Consider the following 16,026-nt stretch of genomic DNA (forward strand, 5'->3'; position numbering starts at 1 on the left):
AATCCGTCATCGTGCACTTCGCTTCCTTTACTACAAAGATACACTATACAGAAGGTCATTCGAGGGAGTACTCTTGCGATGCTTAGGGGAAGAAGAAGCACTCCAAGCTTTGCAAGAGGCATATTCTAGGGTATGTGGGTCACATCAATATGGACCAAAACTCCACTTCCATATAAAAATGATAGGATATTATTGGCCAACGATGGTAAAAGATTGCTTGGACTACGCACGAAGATGTAAGGCTTGTCAATTCCATGCGAATTTTATTCATCAACCTCTTGAAGTGTTGCACCCGACTGTGGCATCCTAGCCGTTTGACGCTTGGGGATTGGATGTTGTTGGACCACTGCCAAAGTCCTCTGGTGGGCACCTATACATTTTGGCTGCAACTAACTACTTCTCAAAATGGGCTGAAGTTGTTGCTCTTAAGGAGGCAAAGAAGGAAAATGTTGCAAGTTTCGTCCAAGTAAACATAATCTATCGCTTTGGCATTCCTCGTTACATAATAACGGATAATGGAAAGCCATTCAATAATAGGTTGATGAACAAGATTTGTCAACTCTTTGGCTTCAAGCAACATAACTCTTCAATGTACAATGTTGTCGCCAATGGTCTAACCGAGGCATTCAACAAGACTCTATGCAACTTGTTAAAGAAAATCGTCTCCAAATCCAAACGGGATTGGCATGACTGTATGGAGGAAGCTCTGTGGGCATATAGGATAACTCACTGCACGCCAACACAAACGACCCCTTATACACTCGTTTATGGAGTTGAAGTCGTCTTGCCACTCGAGCGTCAAATACCTTCATTACGATTAGCTATTCAAGAAGGCATCACTGATGAAGAAAATGCTCGACTTCGATTAGTAGAGTTGGAGGCTCTTGATGAGAAAAGTTTGGAATCTCAACAGAGTTTTGAATGTTATCAAGCTCGATTGTCTCGCGCCTTCAATAAAAGAGTTCGCCCAAGATCCTTTCAAGTAGGAGATCAAGTCCTTGCCATAAGAAGAGCCATTATTACTTCTCATAAACTTGTAGGGAAGTTCACTTCAAAATGGGATGGGCCATATATCGTGCAAGAAGCTTATTCAAGTGGGGCTTACAAGTTGGTCGATGCAAATGGCATGAAAATCGGCCCCATCAATGGCAAGTTTTTGAAGAAGTATTATCCTTGAAATTGCAACGCTCCTTAACGCATGAGCCTAAACTGCATGTTCCTACACTCCTGGCCCGCATGAGTCTAAACTGTGTACGGCCCACCACCAAAACAAAAAGTCTGCTAGGTTGAAAACCTCGAAAGAGGCGGCCTAGGCAAAAGTTAGTACATAAAATAAATTTTAAAAAAAAGAGTTTGCTAGGTTGAAAACCTCGAAAGAGGCGGCCTAGGCTAAAGTTAGGACATTAAAAAAAACAAATCACTCATTCTGAACTACGGTATGACTTGATCCTCTTCACCGAGGTATGTAGGTAGCTTAGAGTTTCATTCCGAGTTAAGTCACATAAGTTCAAAAGATACATAATCCCCCAATCGTTGTCCGAATGAAGTATAATGGAAAGTAATCCATTCAATCGACACTTGAAAATCGAGCTGAGATACCATTCTTCTGCTAAATTTTAGATCCCATTTGATTTAAAGGGGGCAAGCCTCTATGACAAATTGGTGTCTTCAATAAAATGATTAATCTCTTTTAGGAGGCTGCCAAGCATTTGCATTGAAGTCTGGGGATTCGCTATGCCTTCATGTTCGCCAAACCTTCAAGTTTTTTTGGTGAGCCTTCGCGATGTTTCAAATTCAGTAAGACTTGAACCCAAGACATTTGGTGAGAATGAAGCTCTTGAATTTCAATTTATGACAATTAAAAGGGTCTTACAATCTCAGGGCTTCCACACCAATATACAAAAGTTTTGGTGAAGTCGCGCTAATTTGGAACTGTCGGCATATTAGAAACCCAAGTCGGCTTCAAACTATCATCTGAAACTATCCTTAAGGAATTAAATTTTACATTTTGGATATGTTTTAGATTTTGAAGTTTAGTCTCCAAGAAATTGAACGGTTCGTGATTTCGACGTCCCTACTTTAAGATACAAAACTTTTGGTGAAGTCGCGCAAATCTAAAATCGTCGGTTTGTCAAAATTTAGTATTGACTTAGAAATATTATCCAAAACCATCCTTAAGGCAATAAATTTTGCATTTTGGATATATTATAGATTTGGAAGTTACGTTTCCAATAGATTAAACGGTTTGTGATTTTGACGTCCCTACATAAAGATACAAAAGTTTTTGTGAAGTCGTGCAAATCTGAAATCGTCGCCACGTCAGAATTTAATATTGATTTCGGACTATTATCTGAAACTATCGTTAAGGCATTAAATCTTGAATTTTGGATATGTTATAGATTTAAAGTTAAGTTTTCAAAAAATCAAATGGTTCATGATTTTGACTTTTCTACACCAAGATATGATATTTTTGGTGAGACTGCGCAAATCTAAAATTTTTAACGTTGTGAAATCTAAAGTTGGTTTCAAAAAATATTATCTGGGGCGATTTTGAAGGTGTTTGATTCTAAGTTTTGGATATATTTTAGATATTGAAGTCTAATTTTCGAAAAATTAAATGGTTCATTATTTCGACTCTCCCGCCACAAGATATGAATCTTTTGTTACAAGCGCGTAAAGCTGAAAATTATGCGACTAAGACAAAAGTCAGACAATGGAAAGCAAAAGAGAAGCTGAAATATTTAAGCCCTCGAAGTCTTCAAGTCCGTCGGTCTTCAAGTTAAAATCTTCAAGTCCGTCGGTCTTCAAGTTGAAGTCTCCAAGTTGAAGCCTTCAAGTCCGTCGGTCTTCAAGTTTCAGTCTTCAAATTCGCCGGTCTTAAAGTTGAATTATTTAAGCCCTCCAAATCTTCAAGTTGAAGTCTTCAAGTCTACTAATTTTTCAAGCTGAATTTTAAAAGTCAACCACTCTTCGAGTTGAAGTCTGCAAAGTCCGCCAAATCGTCAAAGTTTTCCAAGTGTTCAAGTCAATGTCGTCAAGTCGATGTCGTCTTCAAGTTGAAGCTTTATAACTTTTCAATCTTAAGGTGGATATATAAGTCCCTTTGTACCTTAAGTTGGCCTCTTTGTGGGTTTGTCCTTAAAGGAACTATAAATTTTCATTGAGAGTAATCTCCCCGATAGTCGGGTCATTTTGAAAGTAATCTCTCTGGTAGTCGGGCCATATTGAGAGTAATCTCTCCAGTAGTCGAGTCACATTGAGAGTAATCTCTTCGGTAGTCGGGTCACATTGAGAGTAATCTCTCGGGTAGTCGGGCCACATTGAGAGTAATCTCTCCGATAGTCGGATCATTTTAAGAGTAATCTCTCCGGTAGTCCAACCACATTGAGAGTAATCTCTCCGGTAGTCGAGTCTCTCTCCGATAGTTGAGCCACATTGAGAGTAATCTCTCCAATAGTCGAACAGGGATGAATATCTTCCCCTCACACCCCATGATTGTCTTCTTCATGCATGGATCATCTTGTTAAACAAGACACATCTTCTCATTTGACCTACAAAAAAACAAGGAAAAGAAAACGCAGAAGAAGAGAAAAGAAATTACCTCAAGTACTAGCCCATTCCAGTCGTCAAAGAAACGAACTCAAGAGCAGCTTAAAGATGCGGAACGCTGATTGATGCTCAAAAATCATGAGAATGTGGCTATTTATAGATTTCTCAAGGCAGCATATTAAGTGGCTTTGTCGATGTGGGATGGCCCTAATCAAATACCAAAAAGGATTTATATTGTAAGAATCACTCTCCTGTTTGGACAAGGTCACTATGAGGGTGTGATTTAATTATTCCATGCCAAGCAAAAGCTATCAAAGCTATTATACTGCCAGTAGGATTCTAGTATACTAATCCGAGGTGCACCTGACTCACGAAAAAGTAGGTGCACATAACTCAAAGTAAGCTTAGACTCTTTAGACTTTTGCTAGAAATTAATCCATGCGTGCTTATTTGGTATGGAATTAATGAATGAGATATACTTCACATGGATACCAGAAGGCCCAAAATTCAATACAGTGTGTGATTGGGTTGACTTGGCATGGATTACAATGCAATTTCAATTGCAAAGAAAGTGATAGTTAAAAGGACATGCACGTCCACTGCAATGGGCAAATGGAACCATTTTGTTGTATTCATGAATTAAATTGCTACTTTAGAAGCAATACTTAATAAATTGAACGGTCCAGTCGTCCTAAAGCTTTGAGACAATTCGAGTTTGTGAATTTTGTTTTTGATATTTTTATACAAGCTACCAGCAAAAGGGAGATATGTCTAAATTAGTTGGTACTTCGAGAAGTGATTCGGTTTCGACGAGTCTACATCTTGACGAGTCTTGAAGTAGGGGTCATTTGTAAGCATTTAAATTTTATTGAATTTAAATTCAATAAAATAATTTGGACTATATTTTAAATTCAAGATATATTAGTCCATATAAATTTATTGGGCTAATATAATTATATAAGTCCGATATAGATGGACCTAATAAATTAGTCCAAGTTCATTGGGCTAAAGTGATGAGCCCACTTCATTAAGCCCAAGATGACATCTTCCTAGAGGCCCAGTTTGGTGTCACATGTCAAATGATGTGGCACGCCAAGTCAAACAAAAGAGTCAATAGGATCATGCCACATGTCAAAATGACAAGGCATGTCAAGTCACATTAAAAGGCCAATGAAATTGTGCCATGTGTGCAAGTGACATGTTCTGGCCAATCAAATACGGCCTTGTCATACTTCAATTTGATTGGTCGGAAAGAGTTTGTTCTTATCACAACTCCTCCCTTCCACAACTATAAATAGGGGTCTTCATAACCCAGAAAACACACTAGAAGTTATAACAAGAAACAAGAGAGAACTCGTGGATCAAACGCCGCAAATTTCTCTACAAGTTTCAAGCTTCAAGCAATCAAGTTCAAGTTCAAGAAATCAAGTTCAAGCTCAAGAACGAAGAACAAATCAAGGTCGAGTTCAAGAAATCAAGCTCAAACCGAAGAACAAGATCATCGTTCGTGGAAACAAATATAGATTCAAGATCAAGCTCAAAGGCCCTTGAATTTATTTATTACTGAAAAGAAGAATTAGAGGATTCATAGAGATTGTACACTCAAATATTTAAAATCAAATACTACGATTGTTACAATATTTTTCAGTCTCGATTATTTTTTTGACGCAAATTTATTGTCTACAAGATCCAAGTAACTGTATCCTCCAATTTTTGAACATTCTCGTTGATTGATCGGAAGGACTTAAAAAGGATTTGGGTAAAAAGGATTTGGATTGAATTACAAATTTGGAACCTTTCAAGCGAAATCATCGCCGAATCAATTGTAATATCTGCCCAGTTTCAATTTTTTTTATTTTTTTTTGGGAATGTGAATTTTTATGTTGGTGTGACTGAACCCCAGAGAGAGGCTGCCTACGTATCCTTTCGGAATCAAGTCGAACGTAGTTTTTTTATTTTGCTTTTTCTTCTGTTTTGTTTTATTTTCTTTTCACTTTCCCATTTTTTTCTTTTTTTTTCTTTTCCTTATTTTTAATAACACTTTTAGGTTCCAAAGAGGGTAATCAAAGAAGAGTAACCGGCTCAAAGGGTTTACAAAAGGGTTAATGGTGTTTGGGTAGCGAGAATGAAAACTTTCGTCATCCCAACCAGAGAACATTAATATTTTATGGAGGATCAAACATAGTACCTTTTGATTGCCCCTGCGTTGACGGTTGTTTCAAGGACATTACCTTCGATGTTTCCCAAGTACAACACTCCCTTTTTGCGGTACTCTCGTTACAATGTGTGGACTAATTTGGAGCCAAGTTTCCTTTATCTTCTTCATAAGGTGGGAGGATACGTCTGAAAATGAGTTGTCCTATTTCAAATTTCTTGGGTCGCACCTTCTTGTTGTAGACACAAGCCATTCTTTGTTGGTACAACTGCCCATAGCAAACTGCGACCAATCATTTTTCATCAATCAGTGCCAATTGTTCCAATCGGTTCTTGACCCAATCTTTATCCTCAATCTCGGCTTCAACAATGATCTGAAAAGAGGGAATCGCAACTTCGTTCAAATTTTCTATTTATTTTTTTACAAGCCTTGTCTTCAAAACATTCTCTTTCTTGATTCATTATTTCGGGGTCTGACAGCGTTTTAGGATCTGGGCATGAAGTCCGCAAGCATGTCATGTTATTAAAATCTGTATTAACAGAATTGAAAAGAGAATAAGAAAAGGTGACAAAATTAAGAAAAGAGACATTCTTGGACAATGAAATATTAATTTCATTTGATTTTTTAAAAATTTTAAAGATAGAAGGATTTACATCAGAAAGTAAGACAATAAAAGTAAAACGTCCGGATTACACCCTGAAATAATCCAGACGCAGAAAAGATAGCAAGACCGGCTACCAAGACTCCCATATAACAGAGAACTTTTCAGGTTTGGCGCCCATTTTTAGGTTTCTCTTATGTCGCGTCAATGGCTACTGTGGCTTTCAGTGCTTAATCAAATTCCTCATCTTCACAGATCATTCCGACTACTGGCCCATTGGTGTGAGTAGGCAGAAGATTGTTCATCATATTAGGGGCCTCTTCATCCCTAAGCACTATTGCCTTGACCTCGATGAGGTTTTCCACTGCTCTCTTAAGAATCTAACAGTCTTTCGTATCATATCCCACTGCTCCAGAGTGGTATTCACATCTAGCATTAGCCCGGTGTGTTGGGGACTCGGGGTTTGGCCGGTTCACGGCTACTAGCTGCAGTAGACCTAACCTGAGTAGATTTTGGAACATGCTCGAGTATGATTCACCGACAAGGGTGAACTGATTCCTTCTTAGAGGCTCTTTTTGTTTTTTGATTTTTTTTTCATATCTTGATTGCCTTTTTCTTTCTCTTTTTTTTGTTTTTCACTCTTTGTTTTTCTCTGTTACTTTTTGTCACTCTTTTCTTTTTTTTTTCACTCAATTTGTTTATGGCTATGATCGAATCCGATGGGGATTGTCTACGTATCATGACGCCGCATGAATCAGAGCATTACATAGTTCAGGGAAGATCATGAATAAAGTAAATATGCTAACTCTTTTTCTAATTTATTTATCAATCTTTTTTTTTTGAAAATCATACCATAAAGACTCCTAAAAAGAAAAATATTTTGGATTTTGAATTTTCTCTCTTTTTTTTATTCTAAATTTTCAAAGGAAAGACTTCTAAACAAGAAAGAAAATATTTTTGGATTTTTTTATAATAATTTTCAAAAGAAAGAAAATATTGATTGAATTTTGATTTTTTTTTAAAAACAATTTGGAGAAAGACTTTTTATAAAAGAAGAAATATTTTTGGATTTTTGGATTTGACGTCTCAAAGAAAGACTTCTAAAGAAGGAATTGGAAGGGAAATAATTTTGAATTTTTGAACATTTGAGGCCGGAATCGATGAGGTTTGCCTACGTATCTCACATCCGGTGTGAATCAGACCCACGTAGTTCGGTCAATATTTCAGGAATGGGATGACACTTTTATTTTTGGGAAAATTTCAATCTTATTTTGTAATAATCGTTTTTGTGCAACATTTTGACAAGGTTTTTGGATTTTCAAATACCGAGATTTTTTTTAAAATCGGGTAAATTTTCACTCTCATATTTTCTTCCTTCTAGTTTTCTCTCAATTCTTATTTTTATGTTTTAGAAGCCGGTCAACATGCACAAACCGAATCAAACATAATATACATGTGGCACATAAGATGCATCAGGATGGTCTTGTAATTATCGGGTACACTTGTCCTAGACGGATCCAACTCCTGTGTTGAGTCCCCAAAGTCAAATGCATGTGATGCAAATAAATGTTCCTACTAGGGATCTGGCACGAGGCTATATTATTCTAGGTTTAAAATCCTGAGGGGGAGGGGGTGTTTTAGACCTGGCTTACCCAAGTGGATAACTCGAGCCGAGGTGGGGGCAACATACCGGGAGCAAGAAAGTCTACCCGCCCTAGTTACTGATCCAACCTCGTTCTATTTGGTATGACCTCTAACAGAAAAGTGGGCCACGCGCACGTGTGCACTATAAATTCAAAAGACTCGGAAGGGAGGCGTGAGAATGCAGTTTATATAGTTCAAATAATATCAAAGCGGTAAATGAGCGGCAATTAGCACATTAGGCCCACAAACACAGTAATATCAACAATCAAGAAAGTCAAGTATAGATCACATTACAAGCTCAAATTCTGAACCCTAAACCAAAAGTTCTGGGTTCTTTTCCCCAGCTAAGTCGCCAGAGCTGTCACACCTCCTTTTTACCCCCAAAAGATATATGTGTTATGGATTATTGTGGGTTAGAGAATTTTTTCAATTAAAGTGACAAATTTGAATAGGGATTATTTTATTTACAAAGTCGCCACTTGGAATTAATTTTTTGGGTGTTCCAAGTCACCTTTTATTTGAATCTCTAGTCAAAGGAAGGTTTGACTCTATTATTATTGGTCTACGAAAACAAAGTCCGGGTAAGGAATTCTGTTGACCGGGAAGAAGGTGTAAGGCATTCCCCAAGTCCCGTAGTTCTAGCACGATCACTTTATTGACTACAACTTGTCTTGAAATAATTTTAGATAAACTGTGATTTATTGATTTCCGTATTTTATCTATCCGCTTTTATATTAAAATATAAAATTATCTTTGAAACGAATCACGTGTGTGAATCCGTTTTATTTATTGTGCCAAAATAATATCACGTGTACGTGCACGCAATTAATAGTATTTTTATTATATTTAAGGTTGTTTCGTCCAAAGTTGCGCGAACGCATACCTTGATTTTAGTTTTGGGAATCGTAATTATGTCACGCGAATGTATACATTATCACGATGATTCAATTAATTAAGAGTACGCCTAAAGCATTCTAGCGCATTCATGATTTATTTCTTTCCTAAGTTTGAGATTATTGTGAAGGCCATGAATTATGGAATTACTTGTGGAAAAAGTGTATGATTTTAGATATTTGAATAAATAAACCACCATATACCAATACCCTACAACCCAACAATTGAAGCCCAAACTCATTAGGGTCTAAATCTTCCCAACTTTAAAGCAAGTTTGAATACCATATTTTCAAAAACATGATTAAGCATATAGCATTTAAGGACTAACTTACTTTATTATTTATAAAGTTTAAAGACAAATAAATAAAATCACATGAAATAAGATAAAAAGAACATAGGGAAGAATAAACCTTTAATGCAAAATTTCCAATTAAATGAGTCTCCAAGAACAAGTACAATAACTCAGACGAACGTCGAACAAGCGTAAGCGACGAATATCATCAAACCTAGTGAACGGAGCTCCAACGGAATCCTCGACCTTGACTATTGACTCCACTTTTTGGCGTATAAAAAGGGATATTATGAAGTATTTTTGTTGGGTTTTGGGTGATGACTTGCTGGATTGTTTGAAAGAAAGACGAAGAAAGAATTACACGAGTAAAAATTCCCTTAGCGTAGAAGAAGAAAAATAATTTCTCTCAATTCCCTCCTCCCTTCTTTTTTTCTCCTTCTCCCATTTTTCTCCTAACATTTTTCTTCTATTTAAAGGGGAAAAAATTCGGAATTTTTTCAGATTTTCTTTTATTTTTTTATTTTTTTATTTGTTTATTATTTTTTAATTAAAAAGAATTCCCACTTTCTATTTTTCTTCTTTTTTAAAAGAAATAATTCCCCACTTTCCTTTACTTTTATTTTTCAAATTTTTCACTTTTTTTATTTTTCACTTATTTTACTTTTTTTTTATTTCCACTTATTTTACTTTTCTTTTTTAAAATTTTCACTTTCTTTTAAATTTTTTTAAAACAAATTTCAGCTACCTTTACTTTTATTTTTTAATTCCAACTATCTTTTACTTTTTATTTTTTAAATTTTCACATTCTTTTACTTTTATTTTTTAAAATTTTCCACTTTCTTTTACTTTTAAAAAAAAATAATTTCCACCTACTTTTACTTTTATTTTTTTATTTCATACTTTTAATTTTTCTATTATTTTATTTCTATCCGAAAATTTTAAAAAAATCATTTTTTAAAAATTTATTTTATTTAAAAATAAAGATAAAAAAATAAATAATACTAATAGTAATAATTGACCTTTTAAAATTATTTTTAATTTTTACCCTACATAAAAAAAAGTCTAACAAAGCTAAAAAAATATATATTAAATTTTTAAAAATATTTAAAGATGATAAAAATTCAAATATAGTCAAAAATTAGGTGCTCACGCTAACATTTGTTGCATGCCCCTTTCACTCCATTCTATTTCAGCATCGATTCCTGATGAAAGGATAAGAACAAGCGGGCTATCTTGCACCAACGAAAATGCTGGTCGATTGAAAACTCTCGTGGTATTAGTAGAGTCATCTCCCTCTCTATCAAATGAAATAGTCACATGATACGCCATAATGTAGGCAATAGTCTTAGATAATTGGATGCCAAGAATTTCCTGAAGAGTACTATTGTGATCAAAAGGATCTCCAGAAGCATGTGAAATATAAGACAAACAACACTTCTTAACATGGTCGGACTCGTCGAAGCTAGAATTATCCACCTTAAAGTACAGATAAACAGTTTTAGCGGCTTTCTCTTCACCAAATTTCTCCATTGCAACTGCTATCAACCAATCATGTTCTTTTTGGTTTACAGTAAAATTTATTAGCATTATCATACACACCAATTATGACAAGCTCATAGAAGTCGAGTTTCTTTGTAATTTCAACAGAATGTGCAACCTGGGCCAAGAAATCCAATAGTAAGTCCAAGAAATGTGGTTTTGGATGTGGTTGTGGAGGCCGAGGTTGAACAACTTGTACATCCATTGTGCAACTGGACAATTCATTAGACAACTTGCCACCCTCCATAGTACCATCGAGGCCAACTACACCAGAACACAGTGCAATAGGGAAGCAGTGTGGTATATCGAAATGTATATTCAAGCTTTCGAACATAATGGATGGAGGAACAGACTCACCGGGATCAAATGGAAGGTGTATAGATATATGCTCATACACCAATCTGATTCCATCCAAAATTAAGAGCTCGTTCCTGTCCCAGAGTGTTTCGACCACTTCATTGTCAACCAAAAATTGCTCGGCATAGTGAGAAAAATTATCAAACGCCTGACTCACGTCAGTTCTAGAATGCTTGTCATCTTCATATGTAACTACACTACCTTCTCCCTCGCTAATGATAAAAGGAAGTCTATAGGTAGGGAGAATGAGGTCAGTATTCCCACAAACTTCACTCTTCGACTCCAGACCTTTGCTGATAACCGGGCCCATTATCTCAAAGTCATCTGCCATAAGCGAGAACTCTTGAAAAGTTTGCCCGGTTCCTTGAGAAAAATTATCAAACACCTCATTTTTGTGAGAGCTTTCATCAAACACCTGGACCTCCTCTAATGTTGCAATGTTTATATCATATTCCATTACATTAGTAAGGGCTTTAACAACTAATCTCTCAATAGCAAACACCTTGGAACAACATCTATGTGACATATTGTCGGACACCTTGGCTTCAATTTCAGTAGAATAATCCTTTATTGTCCATGTGATATCCCGGTAATTCGAGATATTGTTTACGAAAACGAATTCGCACATTTGCAACAAAGTGCTCCCAATCCGTTAATTGCTTGTTCCAGAGAAGCCATTGGAACCACTTCAATGCCTCACCTTCTAGGTAAATAGACACGTGTAATAATTTATTGTTTTCAGATGTACCGTAGAAGTTAAAGTAACGTTCAGCTTGAGAAATCCATAACTCTGGATCCTCGCCACTGAATCGTTGAAATTCCACTGGAGTAGGCTTACTCGTTGCAAGGTTTTCAACCAACTTATGCAACAATGAACGAATTTCAGCGATATCCTTCGACCATGGATCCTTCACGACCTTAATTGAATCATCAATAGTTCGAAATATTTGATCCTCCATTGAAGACCTCTGGATGAAAGCACCAATGTAACAAACCCGATATTACACCCAAACCAATTGATTGTATTAACTCACTAAAGGGAATTACAATAACCAAATGTCCGTAGAACAATAGAAAATAATATTGAATAGAGATGAGAGGAGAAAAGTGTTGAGGTTTTGTTTTTTAAGATGAAATAGTCTTAAAATGAGGGTTAATGGAAAATGGAGGGAAAATAAAATTTTGAGTAAAATTTTAAGTTTTCCCCTCTTGACAATGAGACATTGTCCCATATTGGAAGAGGAAAAGATTTTTGGTGGGTATATATATAATTGATCTTCTTGTAGCTCTTAAAGAGTTAAGAAGAAAGCAAGTCTCGCGCCGTCGTCGTCGCTCGCTCGCTCGGCTCGGCTTCGGCTATGGCTATGGCTATGGCTCGGCTTTGGTCAAATGATTGATTAATTAATGTTTTGGACCAAATTTATTTGTTAATAGTAAATATTAACGTAAGATTATCCGTATTTGTAACGGATATTTTCCAATCCGTGAATTGACCATTTGGCAGCCGCCTAATGCTCTTCCCACCATGAATGTGCTTGCTCCACAAACATGAATGTGCTTTCTCCACAAACAAGCTAATGCTTACTCCACCATGGAGGGTGGACGTTTGGTCTTCTTCAACACTGAAATCCTGAAATCGCTCAACAGATTTGGCTATACATTGCACTCCTTCCTCTCAGCATTTTCATACGATTTTCTGAGTTTCTACTCCTTCGTTCTGCATTGTTTTAACTTCAAACAAAGCAACTGTAAGTGTGATTTGCTACCGAACTTTGTGTTCGCTGAAACACTGGGGTTTGAAGTACCGCTACACCAGTGTGTGATTCGTTCTATCCTGGGAGGAAATAATCCATTACCTTGGGTACTAGGAGGGGATTAAATTCCTTAAGGAAACACTGTGAATTCAGTGGGCTCGAATTAATTACCGTTTCATTAAGATAACTTTTATTTTACAGAATTATTATTTACAAATACAGCAATATTGACGGGAATAACAATCTTAAGGAATTTAATATTTATTTTTGTATTTGTGTTATTCTTATTATTCTGCAAACTAAAACCTTTGTGGTTTTGTGTATTCCCGTTTTGGAGAGTAAAGCCTTCGTGGCATTTTGTTGGAGATTAAAATTTACGTGATTTTTACGCCAGTTTGAAAACGTTTATTAAACGTTTGTTTGTGTCAGTCTTTTACAGAAAAAATGATGACTGAAAGCGAAAACCAAGCTGTTCCGATGGTGACTGCCAACGCATCGACAAGTCGAACACCGGCGTTGGCACCGGCAGAAAAACCCGAAAAATTTTCCGTGATTGATTTCAAGCGCTGGCAGCAGAAGATGTTCTTCTATCTAACTACGTTAAGTCTACAGAAGTTCATCAAGGAAGATGTTTCTGATCTGTCAGATAAAACTCCAAAGAATGAACGCTTTCTCGTGATTGAAGCGTGGAAGCATTCTGATTTTTTATGCAAGAATTATATTCTTAGCGGACTGGATGATAATCTGTATAATGTATACAGTAGCGTGGAGACGTCAAAATAATTGTGGAATGCGCTTGAAAAAAAATATAAAACTGAAGATGTCGGGATGAAGAAATTCGTTGCCGCAAAATATTTGGACTACAAAATGGTAGATAGCAAATCTGTTATTACCCAAGTCCAGGAATTGCAAGTGATTATTCATGATCTACTTGCTGAAGGTCTTGTCATCAACGAAGCATTCCAAGTAGCAGCAATGATTGAGAAGTTGCCTCCGTTGTGGAAGGACTTCAAAAATTATTTGAAACACAAACGAAAGGAAATGTCCCTTGAAGATCTCATTGTTCGGTTGAGAATCGAAGAGGACAATAAAGCTGCTGAAAGGAGAGGCCGTGGAAATTCAACAATAATGGGAGCAAATATTGTTGAAGCTAACAAAAAGAGGAAGAAGGCTTCTGGTCCGAAATACAACCCAAGCAAGAAGCGGTTTAGTGGAAATTGCTACAACTGTGGGAAAACCGGACACAAATCTACGGAGTGCCGTGCTCCGAAGAAAGACAAGAAAAGGGGTCAAGCAAATATGGTAGTAAACCATGATGATGTTGATAACTTGTGTGTCATGCTTTCTGAATGTAACTTGGTGGGAAATCCTAAACTGTGGTGGTTTGATTCAGGAGCCACTCGTCATGTTTGTGCAGTTAGAGAAGCTTTTGCTACTTATGCTCCTGCTGGACCCGGAGAGACAGTTTATATGGGAAATGCTTCAATAGCAAAAGTTGAAGGATATGGGAAGATATTTCTGAAAATGACTTCTGGCAAGGTCATGACTTTGAACAATGTCCTTCATGTTCCCGAAATGAGAAAGAATTTAGTCTCTATTGGACTTCTTGTTAACCACGGTTTTAAGTGTATTTTTGTGTCCAACAAGGTTGTCATTAGTAAGAATGAAATATTTGTAGGAAAATGTTACCTCACTGAATGCCTTTTCAATCTAAATGTAATGGTTGTGGAAAATAATAATAATAATTCAGCTTCTTCTTACTTACTTGAGTCAAATGATTTATGGCATGCACGTTTGGGTCATGTCAATTATAAAACCTTGCGGAAAATGATTAACTTGGAAGTACTGCCCAAGTTTGAATGCGAAAAATTAAAATGTCAAACATGTGTGGAATCTAAGTATGTTAAACATCCTTATAAGTCAGTTGAAAGGAATTCAAATCCTTTAGACTTAATTCACACAGATATTTGTGACATGAAGTCAATACCATCTCGCAGTGGAAAGAAGTATTTCATAACTTTTATTGACGATGGTACTCGATATTGCTATGTTTACTTACTGAATAGTAAAGATAAAGCAATAGACGCATTCAGGCAATACAAAAATGAAGTTGAAACGTAACTTAACAAGAAAGTAAAAATGATAAGAAGTGATAGGAGTGGTGAATATGAATCTCCTTTTGAAGAAATATGTTTAGAATATGGAATTATTCATCAAACAGCAGCCCCTTACACGCCCGAATCTAATGGGATTGCGGAAAGAAAGAATCGCACATTAAAGGAGATGATGAATGCGTTGTTGATAAGTTCTAGTTTGCCACAGAACTTGTGGGGGGAAGCCATTCTTACAGCTAATCGAATATTAAATCGAGTGCCCCATAGCAAAACACAATCTATTCCATATGAAAAATGGAAAGGAAGGAAGCCCAACTTGAATTACTTTAAAGTGTGGGGGTGTTTGGCAAAAGTGCAAGTTCCTAAACCCAAAAGGGTAAAGATAGGACCGAAAACCGTTGATTGTGTTTTCATAGGATATGCGACAAATAGTAAAGCATATCGATTTCTGGTTCATAAATCAGAAAATCCCGACATTCATAATAATACGGTTATAAAATCAGATAATGCTGAGTTCTTTGAAAATATATATCTGTATAAAAAGGAATGTGAGTCATTTGGTGAAGGATCTAAACGACCTCGGGAAGAAACAAAAGAAAGTACATGTAATCAGGAGAATCCAAGACGTAGTAAACGTCAAAGAACGTCTACTTCATTTGGACCAGATTTTGTGACTTTCTTATTGGAGAATGAGCCTCAAATATTTAAAGAAGCTATGACTTCTTCGGAATCATTGTTTTGGAAAGAGGCAGTCAATAGTGAAATAGAATCCATATTGAACAACCATACATGGGAATTGGTTGATCTTCCTCCTGGAAATAAACCTTTGGGTTCTAAATGGATTTTTAAGAGAAAAATCAAAGATGATGGCACTATTGATAAATTCAAGGCAAGACTCGTAGTCAAAGGGTATAGACAATGAGAAGGTCTAGACTACTTTGATACATACTCTCCAGTTACAAGAATTACGTCCATACGGATGTTAGTAGCATTAGCTGCAGTGTATGGTCTTAAAATTCATCAAATGGATGTTAAGACGGCCTTCTTAAATGGAGAGTTGGAGGAAGAAATTTACATGGAACAACCTGAAGGGTTTGTGGTTCCAGGTAAAGAAAAGAAGGTATGTA

This window comes from Nicotiana tomentosiformis, chromosome 6, assembly GCF_000390325.3.
Source record: "Nicotiana tomentosiformis chromosome 6, ASM39032v3, whole genome shotgun sequence".
Lineage (NCBI taxonomy): Eukaryota > Viridiplantae > Streptophyta > Magnoliopsida > Solanales > Solanaceae > Nicotiana > Nicotiana tomentosiformis.